The sequence below is a fragment of the Ornithorhynchus anatinus genome, chromosome 18 (genome assembly GCF_004115215.2).
Source record: "Ornithorhynchus anatinus isolate Pmale09 chromosome 18, mOrnAna1.pri.v4, whole genome shotgun sequence".
NCBI lineage: Eukaryota > Metazoa > Chordata > Mammalia > Monotremata > Ornithorhynchidae > Ornithorhynchus > Ornithorhynchus anatinus.
In genome coordinates this window covers 2,160,641-2,179,711 of record NC_041745.1, presented here as the reverse complement: position 1 = coordinate 2,179,711, position 19,071 = coordinate 2,160,641, and the positions used below count along the sequence as shown (strand labels likewise).

Below are 19,071 nucleotides of genomic sequence, written 5' to 3'. Positions count from 1 at the left end.
TCTAATGGAAGTTTAATTAGAGTTGAAGTTCGGCTTGCCAGTACATACTCCAAATTTTTAAAAGTTCCTTTCGAGAGAGAGTCTAATTTTCAGTTCAGCTTTATTAATTTCTCGCCGTCTCACACTCAGCCACACCGATGACACAAAACAGGCATTTCTCGGCTTTTCAAATTGTGATATACGGTACGTTGGTTGTTTCTAAATAAATACCTTTTTTGGGCTCTGTGACATCATCTTTGACTTTTAAAAAAAAAATGGCATTCATTAAGCACGTACCACGTGCCAAGCACTGTGGTAGATAAAATGTGGCTTAGTGGAAAGAACACGGGTTTGGGGGTCAGGGAGTCAGAAGATATGGGTTCTAATCCTGGTTCTACCACTTGTCTGCTATGTGACCTTGGGCATGCCACTTCACTTCTCTGTGCCTCAGTAATCTCACCTGTAAAATGGGGATTAAGATTGTGAGCCCATCGTGAGACAAGCTGATTCCCTTGCTTAGAACAGTGCTTGGCATATAGCGCTTAACCAATACCGTAACTATTATTATTATCTTCTAGACTGTGAACCTGTTGTTGGGTAGGGATTGTCTCTATTTGTTACTGAAGTGTACTTTCCAAACACGTAATAAGCTCTCAATAAATACGACTGAGTGATTAAAAGACACAGTCCGTTCCCACTTGGGGCTCACATTCTTATCCCTGTTTTACCAATGAGGTAACTGAGGCACAGAGAAGTGAAGTGACTTAAGATCGCACAGCAAACAAGTGACAGAACCCAGGTCCTCTGACTCCCAGGCCTGGGCTTTTTCCACTAGGCCATGCTGCCTCTCAACACTTTTCAAAATGCTCCCTGCTTGGCTCCCCATCCCTTTCCCTCCTCTCCTGTCTCCTCATTTCCCTCCGCCTTCTGCCCTCCTTTCTGTTAGTTGGGTTTTTTGGGTTTGTTTCATTTGCTATGAGTCAGGGGCATAGCCGTTTCCGCCACCCGCGATAGCAATGCCGATAACCCGCAGTCTCTGCCCTCCAAGGCCCAAAGCGAGATCAGTCCATTTCCAAGTCCCCTCCTAGCTATGAAGACCAACGCCTGCTTAGCTGCCGCGCTTACCTATCAAATGGCATTTTCGATTCCTTTCAGAGAATACCCTCAGTTACTTGCGAAAGAGGGCTTCATGTCTCCAGATTCAATCATTTTAGGGCCCTCAGTTGGAGAATCGGTCTCAGATTTTGCAGCTGAAGCCCCGTGGTCTGGAACTGGTACCAATTCCCTGACATTTTTGCCTGATCAGATTTGGGCTTCTTTGTGGGAGGTAATAGAAATTGTGGTATGGCAGATGGTTATGCGAGGGCATGTCAGAGAAATGCCTGTAATAGCCTAATGAAATCACTCCTACTTCCCGGGTAACGTTTGTGGTCGCCTGCCATGACAGTAATTGGAGGAGGCAAACCAAACTACCTCTAATTAGTAGGCGGGATAATGGGGTGAATGGTATGTGCGGACTCCACTAAGAGTTTGGAGGGAGAGGTACCGGTTTGGAGATTTCAGCCTCTAATTGAGAAGCAGCGTGGCCTGGTGGATAGAGCCCGGGCCTGGGAGTCAGAGGATCTGGGTTCTAATCCAGGCTCCGCCACTTGCCTGCTGTGTGATGGACGGCGAGTCACTTCACTCCTCTGGGCCTCAGTTCCCTCATCTGTAAAATAGGAATGAAGACTATGAGCCCTATGTGGGACCTAGGTTGTGCCCTACCTGATTTGCTTGTATCTACCCCATTGCTTAGCACAGTACCAGCACATAGTAAGCGCTTAAATGCCATAAAAAAATGCCATTAAAAAATTTTAATGAACAGAACAATGAAATCTCTCAACCCATCCTTTCACATATCTTGCTGTTTTCTTAGCAAAGTGGACTGCCATTATAATTTTTCTTTTAACTCTTTCCCCTCCTTCCCTACTCTTGGGGTAGAAGGAGGGGTACAGGAGGGAAAGACCAGTTTTTGGTGCGTTTCATCTTTGATTTAATTCTCCTTCCCCATTCTCTGAGGTGTACTTTTCCCTTGGAGCTCTCAAAGCAAGGTCAAACCACAGGGTCTAGGAATCTGTTGAAACTATAAGGAATATGGCTTTCATTTTCTGGAGACCAGATCATGAACACTGTCCAAACAGTCACTGTGGACTTCAGAATTTTGTCCCTCCATCTACTAGCTGGATGTTTAGAAGCCGTGGCCTGCAGTGGAAGAAGTGTATATTTGGGAATATTAGAAAAGCAGTGTTTTCTAGTGGAAAGAACCCAAGAGGACCTGGATTCTCACCCTGGCTCCATCACCTGCCTGCTGTGTGACCTTGGGCAAGGCATTTTACTTCTCTGTGCCTCAGTTCCCTCGTCTGCAAAATGAGCATTCAATACCTGTTCTCCCTCCAAGTTAGACTATAAGCCCCATGTGGGGCTTGACTATCTTCTGTCTACCCCAGGACCTAGTACAGTGCTTGGCACAAAGTAAGCGCTTAAAAATACAACAATTATCATAATTATAATAATCATAATAATAATACTGTTATAATAAAAGGTGACAAAAATCCCTGTGGTCGAGAACCTTGCAACCTAATAGAGTCACAGGCAAGCACTGAGAATATAATAATGCTAATTACTAATAATCATGGTACTTGTTAAGCATTTACTATGTGCCAAACGCTGTTCTAAGCGCTGGGTTAGAGGCATGTTAATCAGGTTGGACACAGTCCCTGTCCCATATGGGGCTCCCACTCTTATCCCCATTATGCATATGAGATACCTCAAGGACCAGAGAAGTGCCCAAGATCACCCAGCAGACAATTGGCAGAGGCAGGATTAGAACTCAGGTCTTCCGACTCAGAGGCCCGGGCTCTTTACACTAGGCAACACTACTTCCCTAGTTAAGGAAAGCCTCCTGGAGGAGGGGTTTTTGAAGGAAAGCTTTGAAAACGGGGGAATGTGAGCGGCTTGGATTTGAGGAGGAATTAATTTTATTATATCTTCTTTAAGAGAAGAATCCATTGTCTTTTCTTCATAGTGTGAAATTTTAAAATTTAATTTGGTGGAAATCTTTTCAAGACTGTTACAAAAGAACATTGCAGGTTTATTTTTCAATCACGTAGGAATGTTTTGTTTTGACATGCTTCTTTGCCAGCCTCCATAATTGCTTAAGCAACTATGCATTGCAGTGTTAATGACACTGGTAAACCATTAGGTCGGGAACAGGCTGGTAGAGAAGAAAACAGTTAGATGTAGTGTTTATTTGTTGATTTAGATGCCCCTGAATAAGTAGGTGACAGTTTTATGGATTGAAGGAAACATAGTCAATAACTGGAAAGCGTCCCTGTATAACTCGTAGCTTAATGTCTAAATAATATGGATGCTCTTGCCAAAAACCAGTGATAATCTAAACAAAATAGCCATCAAAGAAATCATGGAAAAAAGATGGAAGGGATTGAGCAGTGCTAGTGTTTCTTGAATTACTTCATCTATGACATCAACATTCTTAACCTTTTAAAAATATCAAGTGTTTAATGTGAAATACGGTTTCCGAAAGCTGGTAGTGCTAAGGATGCGTATAGGGAGCCACGTTAGACTTAGGTGTAGGCCACTGGGCAAGTACATGTCTTTAAATTATAAATTATTTACTCATATTAACATCTGTCTCCCCCTCTAGACTGCAAGCTTATTATGGGCAGGGAATGTGCCTGCTAATTCTGTCTAATTCTGTCTGCTGACTCCCAAGCCCCTACCCAGTACAGTGCTCTGCACGCAGTAAGAACTCAATAAATACCATTGATTGATTAAATTTGATAGATACGCTGCACTCTTGGGGGGAAATGCTGCTGTGCATGGTGGAAAGAAGGGTTGACATATCTAAACATCAGGATTGGGTGGTTTTGCTGAGTTGAGTCTCAAGGGTCTAGGTGACTCGGGATTTAGGGTTTTGAAAGTCTTCGTTAGGTGGTCTTTGCCAATCCGAGAGGACTTGAGACATGGCATGTCCGGGAAGAATTTCAGGAGGCAGTACTGAGGGAATGGAAAAGAAGGACACTAGCAATTGATTTTTCTCTCCATTATTTCAGTCAATTTTTAGAGGGTTTATTTTGTTCAGAGCACTGTACTAAGCGCTTGGGAGAGTCTACTATAGTAGAGTTGGTAAACATATTCCCTGCCCACAGCGAGCTTACTGTCTAGAGGGGGAGACAGACATTAATGTAAATAAATTATGGCTATAAGGTAAATCGTCGCTCATCTGAGGTGGCACACCTCCTTTGATGCCACCTGGCTACTGTGTCCGACTTGATTATCTTGTTTCTACCCCAGTGCTTAGTACAGTGCTTGGCACAGTGCTTGGCATGCCTTAGGCACTTATTAAGAATAAATAAACAAAGGGACACAACAGAGAGAGAGAGTAAATCTGGTCTCCTTGAGAGCCAGGGAAGGTGGAACGACTTGGGATGAGTGGCAAGGGAATCCCCTTTGCTGTGAGGCAGAGCAAAAAACTTCAGGTGGATTGAGAGTGAGGGATTGGGATGGCCTGGAAACTACATGACGATGGGCTGGTGTGGCAAGGCAGCACCGATGTGATGGTGCACTAGGTAGCCATTGGCTTTAAAGCACTTAATCACCTTGCCCCTCTCCTACCTCAGCTCGCCAGTCTCCCCCTGCAAACCCAGCCCACACACTTGGCTCCTCCAATGCCAACCTTCTCATCGTACTTCGATCTCGTCTCTTTTGCCTTTGAACTCTCACCCATGTCCTGCCTCTGGCATGGAATGCCTTCTCTCCTTCATACCCGACAGACAATTCCTCTCCCCCTCCTTCAAATCCTTATTGAAGGCCCATCTCCTCCAAGAGCCTTTCCCTAAGCCGTCCTTTCTTCTCCCACTCCCTTCTGCATTGCCCTGACTTGCTACCTTTATTCACCCTCCTCCCAGCCCCACAGCGCTTACGTACGTATCTATAATTTATTTATATTAATGTCCGTCTCCCCCTCTAGAGGGTAAGCTCATTGAGGGCAGGGAATGTGTCTGTTATATAATACTCTTCCAAGTGCTTTAGTAGTGTTCTGCACGCAGTAAGCTCTCAAACCTACCACTTGACTGCGGGTCCCCAGAACCAAAGTCTCAGGAGAACAGAAACAAAAGGACAATAATAATAATAATGTTGGTATTTGTTAAGCGCTTACTATGTGCCGAGCACTGTTCTAAGCGCTGGGGTAGACACAGGGGAATCAGGTTGTCCCACATGGGGCTCACAGTCTTAATCCCCATTTTACAGATGAGGGAACTGAGGCACAGAGAAGTTAAGTGACTTGCCCACAGTCACACAGCTGACAAGTGGCAGAGCTGGGATTCGAACTCATGAGCCCTGACTCCAAAGCCCGTGCTCGTTCCACTGAGCCACGCTGCTTCTCGGTAAAGTACAAAAGTACAAAAAAACAAAAGGACGTGAAGGAGAGGGTTGACCAAGAAGAGGAGAGTTGAAAGGGCGAAATTGGGTGTAGGTTAGGTGTAAGAAGGTGCAAGAGGATAGGGTTGAGGTAAAGACTGGGAGGAAAAAAAAGACAGAAGGATTGTGAGAAGAGAGATGGAGAGAGAGGGATCAAAATCAGTGGGGAAATTAGCAGATGGAGGGAAAAAGATCCAGAAGCAGCTGAGTCAGAATCAGGAGTTCAGAAAGAACACAGAAATGCTAGAACACTGAATTTTTCCTAGTTAGCCAACATAATTATGTCTTTGTTTCTGAACTTATTTCAATATTTCCTGTCTGAGGTTCAGCTTTGAAGTTAGACATTTTGTCTCCAACTCTCCTTTCTTGAAAGTTGAGACTTTCACTTAGGAGGGATGCATTATCTTGGATTTTATGTTGGTGTTCCCTGCTGCCCAGAACTATTAGGACTCAATGCTTTAGGGCAGTAGCTTGCGCTGTTCTTTGCTCTCAAATGATCTTTTGGCCCATCTTCAACGGTCTGTTTTCATGTTCCTATGGGATTTAATTAACAAGATCAGTTTCTCTTTCAATTGAATGCTTGTCAGGTTGCCCCCTAGAACCATAGCTCTGTGCTATCAGCTTTCTCCCTTATGTTGAATTTTTAAAACTTGTGGTGACACTTTACCTTTCTGGAGGGCTTGAAGAACCTCAATTTGCAGAGGTTCAGTTTTTCATGTCATTTAAGTCCTGAAAGTGTTGAGAAGGTGATGTGTGATGTGGTAATGTGATGTGGATTCCCATGTTCCAAGTGCCTTTAGAACGGGATTTAAGAAACCGGTTATGGATGCTAAGCATTTTATTCTAGTAAATGCTCCTCATTCAGGACTTGTTGTGGGCAGCAAACCTAGTTGTGATGTTTCTTTACCCATCTGGTTATCACCCTTGGTGTTATTTCATTCAAAATCCTTGCGGGCTTTATTGAACTGTGGAAAAGAAAATCTCACAAGGTTTTGTTCTGTTTTTTTTCCCTGCCCCTCTTCAGGATATTGTAACAGGACCCAGTCCCCTGCTCTTCAGGAAACTCAGCAATCCGGATATTTTTTCTTCTCCTGGAAAAGCCAACCTCCACCGCCAGCTTAGTCAGGATGACTGTAAACTACGGAGAGGAAGCCTGGCCAGTTCTCTGTCTGGTAAGCTTCCCCTTATTATTTATTTTCTAATGGAGAACTGGACCGTCATAGGTTGCGAAGGATCTGATATCCCGTGTCATTAAGTCTACTCTTTGATCACCACTTGCAGACCTTTCTTCAGCAGTTTTGAGAACAACAGTTTGCAGGAACTGAAATACTCCTGAATATATATGGGAAGCAGCGTGGCTCAGTGGAAAGAGCCTGGGCTTCGGAGTCAGAGGTCATGGGTTCGACTCCCGGCTCTGCCACTTGTCAGCTGTGTGACTGTGGGCAAGTCACTTAACTTCTCTGTGCCTCAGTTACCTCATCTGTAAAATGGGGATTAACTGTGAGCCTCACGTGGGAAAACTTGATTACCCTGTATCTACCCCAGTGCTTAGAACAGTGCTCTGCACATAGTAAGCGCTTAACAGATACCAACATTATTATATATGATATGGACGGTGGCGGCGGCAAATATTTCATCAATTCGTTCATTCGATTGTATCTATTGAGCACTTACTGTGGGTAGAGCACTGTACTAAGCGCTTGGGAGAGTACAATACAACAGTAAACAGACACATTCCCTGCCCACAGTGAGCTTACAGCCTAGAGGCGGACATCAATAGAAATAAATTACAGATATGTACATAAGTGCTGTCGGGTGGGAGGTGGGGAAGAACAAAGGGAGCAAGTCAGGGCAACGCAGGAGGGAGTGGGAGAAGAGGAAAGCGGGGTCTTAGTTTGGGAAGGCCTCTTGGAGATGGGCCTTCAGTAACACTTTGAAGTGGGGGAGAGTAAGTGGGATTTGAGGAGGGAGGGCATTCCAGGCGAGAAGTAGGTCAGCTAGGGGTTGGCAGCGAGTAGTTGACATCGAGGCACAGTGAGGTTAGCATTAGAGGAGTGAGGTGTGTGGTCTGGGTTGTAGAAGGAGAGTAACTACAGCCTGGGTTTGTCCAGAAAGACTTGGTTAAAATGGGCATGATTAGGAAAGCAAAAGGCTAAATTTTACCATTATATAAAATCATGGAGATTCTTCTCTATGTAATACTGCTTGCAATTCTGGCCATCTCATTTTAAGAAGGACTTCAAAGAGCTGGAGACAGAAGATGGTTGGGGCATGAAACAGCTTTCACATGAGGATGGACTAGAAAGATTGGAGGTCATCAGTCTGGAAGAGGATATGATTAGAATCTGTAAAACCTAGAGGGATTAGGGCAGTGGCAAAATGGCGTAGTGGTTGACCAAATACTGTGACAAAAGGATAAAGTAAATCGACTGAAGCTTGAAGGAGGGGGGCCTTCTCAGATTCGTTTATTCCCACTGGAGCCTGTTTTCCCTCCTGCTTAGACTGTGAGCCCCCTGTGGGACAGGGACTGCTTCCAATCTGATTATCATGCATTTACCCACGTGCTTAGTACACATGCTTGGCTCATGGTAAGGGCTTAATGAGTACCATTCAAAAAAAGCTGCTAATAATAAAACGGGTCCTTCCAAAAGAAGGTCTCTTATGAAAAAGACTCATCTACATTTTCCACCGCTCACCAACCTTTCCCTATGTCTGTTCAGTGACCTTTCTTGTGTGTACTGTCTACCTTCTTCCTCTGTCATGCATAGACGCTGCCCTTGTGAGTGTAGCTTAATCATTGGCCTTGAGTAAAAATGTTTGATCATGCTTCCACTTGTTAACAGCTCACCCATTACAAGCACCTCTAATCTGTTTTACTGCCTGGGGCCTTTCAAGATTAATTAATGGCATATTTTACTGTACTTTACCTTCAGGCTTTTTAAGAAAAGAGAACAATGAAAAAATGTGAAATAAGGTGTTCTAGAATGGAAGACCTCCCTTCGGGCTCATTTTATTAGTTCTGGTTGGTGGATTATAAACTATTAGGGTTATTAGAAGGCTTGGAGATTATTAGTTGGAGAAAGGTAAATTTTATTTTTGAGGTAAAATCAGCTTTGACTTAGTGAAATATTTTCCCTACTCTGAGTCAGTCTTTGCAGAATGTAAATGAGGTTCATTTATGTGTCATTGAAGAATATAGTGGGATGTTGAAGAATTGGCCCAAAGCGATATTTAGATTCATGGACTTGGATTAATATGGCTACTGCATTCATTTTTGCCTGAACGATGGGCCAAGCAAGATGTGTTCTTAATTTAGCTGTGTTATTAATGTGGACCCATTGATTAAGAAATAATTTGTAGCTCTCCAAATATGGGAGAGGAAAAACTACCCCAGGTGGTAAACCAATACTTGCCCACAGATGCCAGGAGACCCCTTTCTGTAAAACAAATGGAATAGTCTCCCATCCTGACAGTTTGCCTGTCAACCTATAAGAGGCAGGAATTGCCCCTTATTCCTTTCTTTAGTTTTCTTTTGGCACCCAAGGCAGAAATACGTTGAGCCAAGTTCCTACGCTACAGTTTCTCACAAATTCTCTACTACAGGTGTCTTTAAGCAGGGTGGCCTACTGGATGGAGCATGGGCCTGGGAATCAGAAGGACCTAAGTTTTAACCCCGGCTCTGTCACTTGTCTGCTTGGTGGCCTGGGGCAAGTCACTTCACTTCTCTGGGCCTTATTTAGCTCATTTGTAAAATGGGAATTAAGACTATGAGCCCCACATGGGACAGAGATTGGGTCCAACCTAATTAGCTTGTATCTACCCCAAGGCTGATTTAAGTGCTTGGCTTATCAGTCGTATTTGTTGAGCACTTACTTTCATTCAATAGTATTTATTGAGGGGCTTACTATGTGCAGAGCACTGTACTAAGCGCTTGGGATGAACAAGTCGGCAACAGATAGAGACAGTCCCTGCCGTTTGACGGGCTTACGGTCTAATCGGGGGAGACGGACAGACAAGAACAATGGCACTAAACAGCGTCAAGGGGAAGAACATCTCGTAAAAACCGATGGCAACTAAATAGAATCGAGGCGATGTACAATTCATTAACAAAATAAATAGGGTAACGAAAATATATACAGTTGAGCGGACAAGTACAGTGCTGTGGGGATGGGAAGGGAGAGGTGGAGGAGCAGAGGGAAAAGGGGAAAATGAGGCTTTAGCTGCGGAGAGGTAAAGGGGGGATGGCAGAGGGAGTGTGCAGAGCACTCTACTAAGCGCTGGGAAGTACAATACAGCAATAAAGAGAAGCAATCCTTGCCCACGTTCCATGTATGTATACAAAAAAATGAGGAAAGACAGTATCGCAAGAGAGATTTCAGCTCTCCTCCATCTTGACTTACCCAGGAGCACCATCAGATATCGGGGCGCACCCTGAAAACCCAAGTACCTTCTTTGGGTGAGCTCCCATTCTGTTGCTGATGCTGGAGAGAGTTAGACTAAACTCTTTGGAAAAGTAGAAAAAAGAGGTTTTTTTAAATCAGAGTTTATAATTTATCTGCTGTAGTTTAAGGATAGATGATGTTACATAAGTTCTTTTGAAAACCGAATGGCTGCTTTAATTGAGAACAGGGTGGCTTAGAAATCCAGCACAATTGTTTGGAGACAGTAGGAGTGAGAAGGTTGAGGTTCTTACTCTGGAATTTCAGTCAATCAAATGGTCGTATTTATTTACTTTACAAAGTGCTTGGTAGAGTCCACAAGGAGCTTATAGTCTCGAGGGGAAGAATTTCCCAAAGAAGCAAAGTCTCCTACGTCATTTTATTAAGATTTTTTTAAACCAGGGAATGCTTCCCATGTGTAGACATTTCTTTGAGGTTAATTGTCATTTTAGCAATCCTTTACCATATAGGTATTACTTGCTTCCACAGAATTTGGTAAAGTTATGGGATCAGAATAAGGACTTGAGTTTTTGGTAATATTTGAGTACTGGTCAGTTGTGAATGTAGCAGTTTTTTTGTTCCTTTTTAGGGTGGGTTTTTTTTTAGTTTGCCATAAAGACCTGAAGCTCTTGAATTTAGGGCTCATAAACCTTGTCATATGTTGAGTGAATTATTTTGTATTTTTGAAAATTAAGGATTTAATATTCCCAATATCTGTTGTTCCCTTACAACAAATATTAACCAATCCCAAGTTAGCATATGACTAACAGGGCAAGACTTGCTCCCAAAGTCAATGCGAAAAACCATTTCTTCTCTGAAATGGGAACCATAGAATGGATCAACTCAGCAGCCTGGTTCTAGGAAGCAAAATCCCAAAACTGATACTGCTGAAAAATGATAATTCAAGTGTCTGTGACTGAGAAGTTATTCCACAATTGGGAAAAGCTGAAACCAGATCCATTTGCCTCCCTGCAGGTTCAGAAGATAGCCAGTTATGGCTTCAAAACATTGCACAGCAAAGTTAGAACAATGTACTTAGAAAGCACTCCACCCAGAAAATCTTTTTTCTTTATCTGTTCCCCTCTTTTGGCTGTAGTGTTCATAAAGTTGAGATCCTCCTTCCTTCCCCCAAAAAGGAGAAATGATACTCATTACATCACACTGACCATTACAGGATTGTTTTTTAACACTGCTGATCTGGCAGTACAAGTTCTAATAACTTTTCTGGTTGGCAATGAAACAAGGAGGTACAGCTCTGGGAACCAGTGAGGTAACCAGTAAGCCTCGTGATTTTTCAGGCCCTACACAGTGAGAGAATTGTCTAACCTCCATATCTCAATAAGATTATGACAAAACAGACCTAATTAAAAAAAAATCTATTTTTGATCAGATGATGGCAATTGATAAGTGGCAGATTTCTATTCTCCCAGTCAGGACACATTTATGGATAGCAGTCCCTTTTTAAATAACCTGAAGAAGTTGTACAAAATTAGAATTACTGATTAAGCATCTCCCACTCTAAACTAGCTTTTAACCCCCAAAATATCTTTGGCCTAAAATTGCCCTGGGGAAAGTCACTTTTTGGGTCATCGTGATCTTTGCCTGGTCAGTCAGCCAATGAAGTATAAATATTGCGAAGTATACTTAGAAATCCCTAAGTAAGGGGTGATTTAGAGTCATTCTGAGTCTGAGGTTTTTGCCCAAAATAACACACTGCTTTCATCTAACCAGGAGATTACACTTTATTTTTTCCCCCAGTGGGAGCCAGACACCAGATGTTGGGATATCATGAAAGGTACAGTCTAGTAAGTGGCTAATTAGATGGATACAGTTAAAGAGGCAAGATAAGCACTTACTGCTTTTTATCCCATTTTCCTAAGAAGAGCCGATTATTTTTTTTAAATGGTGTTTTCTAAGCACTATGTGCTAGGGCTGTATTAAGTGCTGAGGTAGATACAGGCTAATCAGGTTGGACCCAGTTCATGTCCCACTTGGGGCTCATAGTCTTAATCCCCCTTTTACAGATGAGGTAACTGAGGCAGAGAGAAGGTAATTGACTTGCCCAACGTCACACAGCAGGCAAGTGGCAGAGCCTCGATTAGAACCCAGGTCCCTCTGACTCCCAGACCCGTGCTCTAACCACGAGGTCATGTTGCTAGGGAGGAGGGTGAAATGGAGAGTTGTTGATTGGGATTGGAAAAATGGGGAGATGGGTAATCTGTCAGGCTAGCAGCACTCTCTTCTGCACTTATAGAGAGTGTGAGTATTTGGAAAAACATATTTGTTAAAGTTCTACTCTGATTTCTTTTAAGCTCCACTCATCCCATTATCAGTCCCGGATATTTGAGGCCCATGCCAATCTCGTGGCAGAGGCACAGAGGAGAATCCATCCAAGTTTTCTGTCACGTTTTAATTCTCCCATAAAATCTCAGTTGTTTAGAACAGGAGATGTGTCCCAAGTATCTTCTGCCTTGGAAGCTGATTGCTGACTCTGCCGACCTCCCTGTCTCCTGTCTTTCCTCACTCCGGTCCATACTTCACTCTGCTGCCCAGATAATTTTTCTACAAAAATGTTTAGTCCAAGCTTCCCCACTCCGCATGAACCTCCAGTGGTTGGTTACCCATCCACCTCCAAGTCAAACTTCTTCCCATCGGCTTTAAAGCACTCAATCTCCCTGCCCTCTCCTACTTCATCTCACTGCTCTCCTGCTACAACCCAGCCCAGACACTTTGTTCCTCTAATACCAACCTACTCACTATACCTCGATCTCATCTATCTCGTCACCGACCTCTCGTCCACGTCCTGCCTCTGGCCTGGAACCCCTTCCTCCTTCATACCCAACAGACAGTTCCTCTCCCCCCTTTCAAAGCCTTGTTGAATGTAACCTCCTCCAGGAGGCCTTTCCTGACTGAGCCCTCATTTCTTCTGCGTCACCCTTCCATTTGTATTTGATCCCTCTATTCACCCCTTCCTCAGCCCTACAGGACTTTTGCACGTATCTATAATTCATTTATTGATATTAATGTCTGTTTCCCCCTCTAGACCATAAACTCACTGTGGGTAGGGAACGTGTCTACCAACTCTGTTATATTGTACTCTCCCACCTGCTTAATGCAGCGCTCTGCAATCAGTAAATCAGTTGCATTTATTGAGCGCCGTGCAGAACACTGTCCTAAGCCCATCGAAGGGAACAGTACACCAGAATTAACAGATATGATCCCTGTCCACAACAAGCTTACAGTCTAAGCTCTTACCCTGCACATAGTTAACGATGAATAAATATGCCTGAGTTGTTTTTTGCCATCAATTAATCTTTTTTTTTAATCTTTTATTTTGTGATGGAAGGAAAGCAGCTGCTTCCCTTATCGAACAGCGTGCACAGCGGTGTAGGACAGCTGACATGGCAGGCACTTGGGGAAGCATCAAACTTGGTTCGGATAAGAAACCAGTCCCTGGGCCAGTCTGCCCCGTCTCTTACTGCCGGTCTGGTAAGTGTTTAAGCTATGTTTTTTGTCTTTTCAAGTTTGGTATGTTTGTATAATTAAGGTGATTGTATAATTGTATAAGCACTGTGAAAGAACTGTTCTCCTTTTCCTTTGGATCTGGACTTCAGTGCCTGAACATTTTGTGTGCTCTGATTATACATTTTAAACCTAAGCCGTCTGCACCTTGTTGCCCTGTCTTTGCGATGCTGCTCTGAATGGTGTTTTTCCACTCTAAATTTCTTTCCAGCGAGGTAGCGCTTGCCTGTAACCAAACTGCATGAAGGAAATGAAGGCTTTCTCTTGCCATGCAAGTTTATTTTAGGAAGACTTAAAAAGTTCCTTTTTTGTAATCCTCTCCTCTCGTCTGAAAAACAATTGTCCTAAACAAAGCCCCCGGGAAACTGAACCAACCTCATCTTTGTTTGAACACAACATATTAAACATAAGTTCACAACAAATTTTCTTTTTTGTGTATTTCAAACAGCTTCAAATAACTTTTCAGTGCAGTTTCTTTTTTCTGTTTTGTTCTTCTGCTTTCTGTGTCTCATCTCAAAATTAGTTAGGCCTCTGAGGCTTAGGAAACTTCATGTTTGAGAGGTGAAGATCAGTCACTTTTTAAACATGTAACGTGTCAAGTTGAAGAGTCTTTTTCTCGCTGTTTTTAGATTTAGCCACCAATTTAGTTAGGGTTAGTATTTCAGACGTCCACACCACTCTGACTTTGCTTGCTTAGTTTAAATCAGAGCTTTTAAATTGCCAAACTTGCTATAATATGGCATTGTAAAATAATAAAATGGCTTTCAGACTTAAGCATGTGGACTGTAAGGTCTTGAAACAACTTAGTTACATTCATTCATTCAGTCGTATTTATTGAGTGGTTTCTGTGTGCAGAGCACTGTACTAAGCACTTTGGAAGTATAATTCGGCAACAGATGCAGATGGTCTCCTAACTAGGGCTGATTTTGAGGTGTTTTACTAATTACAACAGGAAAGGCTCCCTGCCAGCCCTGCTCTTCACTCCGGGGAAATAGCTCTTTCAAGTGCAGAGTAGATGGACTCATACAACACTCTGTTTCCCTGGTTTTTCAATTACTTGTTTTCACATTTTTTTGTCGAATGCATGTTTTTTGCTAGTTACTTGCAAATGTGAAAACGTACAAGAGGTAACCGATATTTTAGATGGTTCATCTTCACTCTGCTTCCTGAGATTGTCCATCTCACCTAAGCATCAACTTAATTGGTTTGTATTATAGTTCAGGCTGGTTTCTTTGAAAACCCAAGTCAGTATTTTAGACAAGGCATTGACAAGAGAGAAGCAGCGGGGCCTATTGGATAGAGCCCAGGCCTGGGAGTCCAAAGGTCCTGGGTTCTAATTCCGGCTCTGTCGCTTGTCTGCTGTGTGGCCTGGGGTGAGTCACTTCACTTCTCTGTTACCTCAGTTACCTCATCTGTAAAATGGGGATTAAGACTATGAACCCCATCTGAGGACGTGGACTGCGTCCAACCTGATTATCTTGTATCTGTGCCATCGCTCGGGATAGTGCCTGGCACTTAGTAAGCACTTAACAAAAGCCATATTTAAAAAAGAAAAAGGAATTTCATATCGCCAAATCTGGCTGAGCGGGGACTTGGGAAAAGTAGTGAGTTGGGCTGAGTTGTAGAAGTTATGTCAGTAGTGGCCTGTGCGTTCATTCTTTCAGTCAGTCATATTTATTGAGCGTTTAGTCTGTGCAAAGCACTGTACTAAGCACTGTGCATCCCTTCAGGGGCTCTCAAGCACCTTAATGACACTCACACCTCGAAGGAGGCAGGTACCCGCAAGGGAACGGTGGTGGGCCTTGGTGGTCTTTAACCAGGCTCAGAGAAGTCCACATTAAAAGCTCCAAGCTGAAGAAAAGTTTGTCTCTTGCCCCATTTGCGAAACATCTCGTGATATTTCTGACCTAGGGACACCTGGGGGTTAAATCTATAGCAGCTACTGTAATGCCATCTTCTGGTAGATACAGGTCACGGGAGAACAGATCTCTGGCATTCAGAGACAGTAATCCATGGAAATCGCAAAAGAGAGAATATAGGCTAAGTAGAAATGGACCATGTTAATTTAAAAATGGGGGAATTAGCACATGAGGGACCTGAGCCGAACCTTTCCAGACAAAAGCTGGGTTCAGGTGCCTTCAGTAGGCTTTCTGTTGTCGGCTTAGTTGCTGGAGAGGCTTGCAGAATAATGGTCGGGTTTCTATTTGTGTATGTATTTTTATAGTTATAATCTTTGTTAAGCATTTACTCGGTGACATGCAACATTGCAAACACAGGGTGGATATAAGTTAATCAGATTAGATACAGTCCCTTTCCCTTAAGGGGATCACAGTCTAAGTAGGAGGGAAAACAGGTATTGAATTCCCTTTTTGCAGTTGATGAGGAAACTGAGGCACAGAGAGGTCAAATGACTTGCCCAGCGTCATACAACAGGCACCTTACAGAGCTAGGACTAAACCCAGGTCCTCTGGCTCCCAAGTCTGTGCTTTACCCACTAGGGCAGACTGCTTGCCTGGCATGATGTACACAAACAGCTTTTTAACAATTTGAGGGGGGGACACCAGAGATGGAGCCATCCACTGGATCGACTGCATTTGCACAAAAGCACCATCTGAACAGCGGAGGACCCGAAGTGACGGCGAGGGCCGGTGCTGCCCCGTGACAGCGAAATTCCAGACCGATTTTCTGCTGAGTTGCGGTTGCGGGGTGGTGCGGGGGAGACTGGATGTTGATGCCCTGGGCCATTGCATAAAAGGGCTAGATTGGACCAGAAAAATCAGAAGCAGAGAAATGGAGGCCCCGGGAAGCGAGAGAAGCTATAGATGTTGTTGAATTCTAGTCAACATGGCAAACTACAATTGCTGATTGGGACAACTGAGACAGTTGGGTCTTTGTTACCTTATTTGTAAAATGGGGATTAAGACTTCATTCAATTGTCTTTATTGAGTACTGTGAGCAGAGCACCGTGCTAAGCACTTGGAAAGTACAATTTGGCAACAAAGAGAGACAATCCCTACCCAACAACGGGAATGAAAGACTTGTGAGCCCTATGTGGGACAAGGACTTTGCCAACCCACTTACCTTCAGTACTTACCAGTACAGCACCTGGCACATAGTAAGTCTTTAAGAAATAGCATAATTTTTCCAGATAACTGGAATCAATTATTTGTATTTATTGGGCGCTATGAACTAAGCTCTCGGGAGGCTACAGTAAAACAGAGTTGGAAGGCACATTTCTTGCCCATGACTAGATTCCACTCTAGCGGGGAGGTTGAAGAAAATTTCCACTAAATGTGTTTTACTCGGGTGTCGGGGCAAGTTCTGATGCCATCTAGTGCCTTTTTGGCAGTAGAATGGTTATAATATGTTCAGCACATACACTAGGTGGCTTCAAGAGTCAGGGTTTCCAGAATGAAGGATTGTTTCTGTGAGTTCACCGCCAACGAATTTAGGGAGAGAGAGGTCATAAGATGTTATCCCTTTAAATATGCCATTATGGATTTAGACAAAGATTTGAAGCAATTCTATGTTTCCGACTTGGTTTTTAGGGATTGAAAGGTTGTAGCAGCTTTAGTAATAGTTTTTATTCAGTGCTTACAGTGTGCAGAGCTTGTCTTTTGATGGGCTTGTACGGGTGTCATTCATTAATGTAACCAGGTAGGTTGAAGGAATGATTCAAATGAGGAAAGAATGGCAGAATTTGTAGCAATAGTGGCTACACATTCAGTTTGCTTTTGAAGAAAGTAGGTGTCGTAAGTGGAGATTCTGTTCCTGAGTCAAGTTGTACTATCCAGAAAGGGCAGTCTTTAACTCCTGCTTATCATCTAAACTCTGTTTTTTTGTTTTTTTGGAAATAATTTTCTCAGTTGTAAAGTTGGCAGTTTCTTTCTTGAAAAATTTTCCTAGTAATATCTGTCTCCCCCTCTAGACTAAGCTCATTACGGGCAGGGAGCGTGACTACCAACTCTGTATTCTCCCAAGCACATAGTACAGTGTTCTACCCATAGTAGATGCTTAATAAATACCATTGATTGATTTAAAACCTTTGACAAAGGGAGAGATGATAAACCACCAAAAATAAGGAAGGTAACTTCAATCCTAGTCACAATGGCATGTCAATTAATCCCACCTGACTCCAATCTCTCCAGCAACTTTCACTTCTGTTTAATTATTCCTTTCTTCCCGAATCCCTCGTATTTTTTGGAGCCTCTGTACTGCCGTTTTAAAATATTAGTCTGTGCACATATCTTCTGTAACCTTCATTTTGGCGATATTTAGACTGTATGCTCATCGTGGGCAGGGAACGTGTCTGTTTATCATTGTATTGTACCCTCCCAAGCGCTTAATTCAGTGTTCTGCACCCAGTAAGCGTTGAATAAATATGACTGAATGAGTGAATGATTGCCATAGATTGCATCCACTAGCCCTGCTGAGCTGGCCTGCGATGGATGCTGTGGGACAGAGAGAGACCATGGGAGAGTGTGAATGGCTCAGTGCCACCCATCCCCACTACTGCAATCACAAATAAAGCATAAGGGCCAGCCGGCAGAAGGCTATGTCTTTCCCCCCACCGCCTCCCCTCTGAGTTAAAACAGAAGCCTCCTTGGTAATCTGGTCTGTTGCCGAGTGGCTCGGTAGTACCGTGAGCCAGTGCCCTTGATGTTTAAATACCCTCACTAATGGATTCAGTGCCGACCTCTGGAGAGCCGGGGGTCAGAAAAGGGGTCCTCCTCTCTTTCCGGGGCACGGGGCAGAAGAGCTTGTCTCCCAAGGACCCTCCAACACGCGGTCACGATTAAGTCGGCCGTTCTAACGCGGCGGGGAGAGGAGAGCCAGTTAATGTAATTGTGGCTTAATTTATTTTTGGTTAAGGGTTCTGTCAATGAAAGTGCTTCAAAGAGAATTCTGCATCTGAAGATTGGCAGTATAACTACATTAATGGAATTCAATTACAGATTGTTCCAGGATGTTGAGACGATTATTTTTCCCAACCAGTAAAAGGTAGTGGAAGGGCCAGTTGATTGCTTGAATAACAAAAGAGCTGAAGAGATGAGCAAGAGCCAAAGTAAATAATTGAAAAATATCTCCAGCTAATCTGCATTTGTAGGTAAGAATTGTTATCCTGGAGAGGTCCATCCATAAATGTAACCTAATCCCACCAGTATTGATTATTGATCTGAATAACTCCAGGTCCCGCTAGAAGAATGCTTTTTTTTGACATGTGAGTAGATAGCTATCGGCCTGTCAGTTAAGCTTCTCAGCTCCGATTTTTTTTTCTGTAATAGAAAATTCTAGTATTTTTGTGTGGACCCTGTGGCTTGTCAGTTTAGGTTTATAAAATCAAACATAAGTCCTTGGATTGTGCTTTGTTTAATTGGTAAGCCTCTAGCCTGTCAGTTTGAATAATTACAGTTCTCATTATCTTCAGATGCTGCTGTGTGTTGTTTTTGTCTCAAAGCTTGTTAAATTGATTTTGACATACAGGCTCAGCTTTCTTTTTGACAGCCGTCCAATCGAAGGTGTAAAGTGAGGAACCGCTCGGTAAATTGGAATTTTAGGAAACTTGTGGGAAGAGCTAATAGAGAACAATGCAGACTTTGTTTACAGAATGAAAAATCCTGACATGAATTTTACATTCACTTGAAGTTGC

At 43.2% G+C, this 19,071-nt stretch overlaps 1 protein-coding gene across 1 annotated transcript in view; it reads left to right on the top strand.

Moving 5' to 3' along the window:
• Positions 1–19,071, top strand: part of MAST2 (microtubule associated serine/threonine kinase 2) — a 207,165-nt gene that overhangs the window by 16,947 nt on the left and 171,147 nt on the right. The window contains exons 2-3 of the mRNA XM_029083079.2: positions 6,485–6,632; positions 13,246–13,388. The gene's annotated coding sequence lies outside the window, so the exon portion shown is untranslated. The remainder of the gene's footprint in view (positions 1–6,484; positions 6,633–13,245; positions 13,389–19,071) is intronic.